Raw genomic sequence first — 4083 nt, 5'->3', positions numbered from 1 at the left:
CCCCAAGTTATTCGGTTTCTAAGCTTTACCCATGTTTTTTCAAAGTTATAAGTTGTGCCCTCCACCTCACGATATTTTATCAACAATATCCTTTGACAGCCATGTCCGTGAACGAAAGTTAAGTTTTTTTTATCAACAATGGTGTCGTGGCGTTATTAATTTGACACGTGTCCTGTTTTAATTGGTTTAACACTTTAAAAAAAATTTAAAAATCAGAAAGTAAATAATAAAAAAAAGGTTATTGTTAACGTCAAAGGTTATTGTTAATAAAAATTAGTGAGGTTGAGGGCACAACTTAGACGTTTAAAAAAGCATGGACACAGCTTAGAAATCGAAGAAGTTTGGGGGCATAACTTAGAAAAACCCAAATTAATTTATTAGTTGTATGGTGGATTTAGTTATTTTTCATCTTTCCTTTCATCAAGTCCTCATCCAATTGTTTGTTGTATCCATTAAAATTTAAGTTTAATGGAGAAATTTTTTTCCTGAATGGTGAAAGATAAATTATGAATTAAAATATATTATATATTCTTGATTCAAATGACATAACAACGTCAATAATGGGTAAGATTATTATATCAGTCATAATAATTAAATATTGAAGGTTCAATTAACATTCAAACGTCAAAAATGGCTGAAATGTAGATTTTTTGGCAAGACGACGACAAGATAAGTCGAACGATGTAATTTCGTTTATAATTAGTAACAAAAACTGAAAAAGTAGTAAGAAGATCAATAATCGATGACACAGTAAACTATAAATATTTGTTATTGCTAAATATTAATAGCTTGGTTTGACCACTGATAAACAGTTACTAAATAATTTTTAATCAATTAAGAACCCAAACCATAATTGCTACATACAATAGTACTAACAACTAGCTAGTGAAAATATAGTAACATAAACAAATAATGTAGTATAAATTAATTCTTATAAAACTTGATTTTAACACGATACATTTCAATTTCGATGTATGAAATTGAATTTGGAACGTTATTTTGATCTTTAGTACTTATACCCATCTTGATTATGTGTACTTGATTGAAATAACTTCATTTTGAGACGATCATTTAAGCAGTTGTTGAAGAGGTATATATTGAAAGTCCATCGATATGATAGAACTACAAGTAATCATGTTGTCTATGATATAATACGTAAGTTTTTTTATTTACTAACTTCGTTTCATACCAAGTTATGTAAACAAAATGAATACATGGAGCCATAGACAACATTTGTTCGTATTTTTTAAAATGGAAAGAGAAATAAACGTATTTGTATCAAACTGATTTTGCAAATGTTGCACATAATGTGAAACGGAGATAATATATAATTAAAGTAGTCGAATTTTTGTGAAAAGTAAGTTCATTCAATTAAATGGCAATTGAGTGTCACAAGAACCTTGTAAGTTATTTAATTAAAACTAGTTTGGGGCTCGGTCGATGTCTTGGGTTATGTTTAAATAAAAAATGAAGAAATTGTCTTGAGTTTAAATAATATATTGGAACTAATACCTTAAGTTTAAATAATAATATAAAAATCGTAAAATTATTTGGGGATAGAAAGAGAGTTGCGGTAGTATTTGTTTTACAATTAAGTAGGGAATTATATATAATGCTTAATAAAAAGTTATAATTCATATATGAATGTTAATTAAGTAATATTAATTGTGGAATAGTAGTAATGAAAAGTTGGGAATTTCAAGGGATGTAAAGGTTCAAATCTAATCCAAATAATAATGTGTTGTCATGTCATCATCTATGTGGCGCTATGTCATAAATGTTATGATGACAAAGTATGACACATGTCATCAATATGTTAATCCCTTGAGTTTTAATAATATTATAGATTTTGTGCTTTTTGCTATGTTTGAATTTTACATTCATATTAAGTTTCAAAATATCCGGTCTCATAATAAACTGATAACAGGAATCACATGATCAATCTCACTCCATCCCCGAAATAATAATTGTGGGTAACCATAATTTATTTTAAATTTTTCTAGCTAGTCACAAAAAATTATGTAACTAAATTAGCTATTAAAAAAGGAGTATTTTGTATTAAGCAAATAATAATTGTGGGGAACCATGATTTATTTGAATCATGAAATTGAATTTTTCTAGCTAGTCACAAAAAATTATGTAATTAAATTAGTTGTTAACAAAAAGGAGTATTTTGTATATATTAAGCAAATAATAATTGTAGATAATCATTTGTTGTTAGGTTTTTAATCTCTCAATTATTTGACTTATACTCTCAAGTGCATAAAGTAAACATTTTTATTTTTTAAATTTCCACGATATTATTGATTTTCCTTTTTTTGTTTAGATTGGTAACGAAACAATGAAACTATGGTTAATTTATATAAATTTTGGTAACACAAGGGAGTATTTTGTATTTAGCAACATGAATTGTGGGTAACCTTTCGTTATTTGTTTTTTAGTCTAAATATCATTATTTCATTTTATTATATTGTTTAAATTAGGATCATGCAGAGATAAACATTGAGGAAATCACTCAAAACTTAGGTTATACAATTGCTTGTATAACAATTATACTCTCTAGTGTATAAATTAAACCTTTCGTTATTGAAACTATGGTTAATTTATATAAATTTTGGTAACACAAGGGAGTATTTTGTATTTAGCAACATGAATTGTGGGTAACCTTTCGTTATTTGTTTTTTAGTCTAAATATCATTATTTCATTTGATTATATTGTTTAAATTAGTTTCATGCAGAGATAAACATTGAGGAAATCACTCAAAACTTAGGTTATACAATTTGTATAACAATTATACTCCCTAGTGTATAAATTAAACCTTACAACACTTTATTCTAACTCCAAATATATTAAGCTGTAGAAACATAGGCTTATTTATGGTAAGGGGAAAAAATTGTTTGTATTCCAAAAGAATTTCTTTTTAACCCTCCACTATTTGTTTATAAACCCTCTAATACAATGATCTTTTTTAACCCTCCAACCTATGACTTTTGCGCTTTCCTTCGGATGAAAATAGTTTAGGTCACTACGGAATGATTGAAGCAACTTTGTTGATGGATTTAAGTGCCACCTAAGGATATAATAAGTTTGTCGGATTTTTGCCTTTACTTTTCAAGGAAAAAAAAATACATTAATCATGCACAAGGATTTCATTGGGGTAGAGACACATAAGCAATTATCCTAAAACTTACCATGGAATTGGATATTAAGAAAAATTAAATCAAATAGTAAATGATTATATACTACAGGCGGTGAAATTATTCAAAAAGATCAAAGGTATGAAATCATATATATAACTTCAATCAAATAACTTTTTGGTAAATTTGAGGTTTTTTTAGTAACAATAATGGTTAAATTATATCATAAACCTTTTTATTTGACTACAAAACGACGATACAATCAATTATAATATATATGTTAATTTCTTAAATAGTTTACATGATGAATATCCCGTATTCTTGATTATTAACGCTAAACACTTTGTTGCTTGATCAAATCTCCACTCATACTCTTATATGCACTTTTTTCCACCCATATAAACTGGTAATGAAGAATAAGCTATAGTATTTAAAACTATGTATCCGTTATATACGAGTCAAATACAATTTCATGAAATAACACTCTTATATTTACATGATTTTGAATAAGGAATATATGATTCAAATATAATTTTACAAAACAATATTTTATAGTAACACATATGATTTTGAATAAGGATATAATTAATTGTAACAATTTAGAGTACTTTTGCAATAAGTTATAATAGTTGTGTTTAACCTTTCGTCATTTAATTTTAACTCTCTAGTAGTTAATTCTAGCCTTCCAATATTTGATTGTAACTCTCAATATTTCTAATATGATAGTCCAACAAAAGACAACTCTTACAATTGAATTCCAAAGTTATTTTAAAACTTCCTCCATTCTAGTAATATTACAACAATTGGACTTTCGCACTATTCATCACGATTGTTTGACTACATATTTTGCGATCTTTTGGTTTTTGATGTGTTACTACTTCAAGAATTAATTTTTTTAATTGTTTGATTAATTATTCAAATTAAATGCAACTAGGACATCGATTA

This window comes from Chenopodium album, chromosome 12 (genome assembly GCF_948465745.1).
Source record: "Chenopodium album chromosome 12, dcCheAlbu1.1, whole genome shotgun sequence".
NCBI lineage: Eukaryota > Viridiplantae > Streptophyta > Magnoliopsida > Caryophyllales > Amaranthaceae > Chenopodium > Chenopodium album.
Note: the sequence above shows the minus strand (reverse complement) of the source record.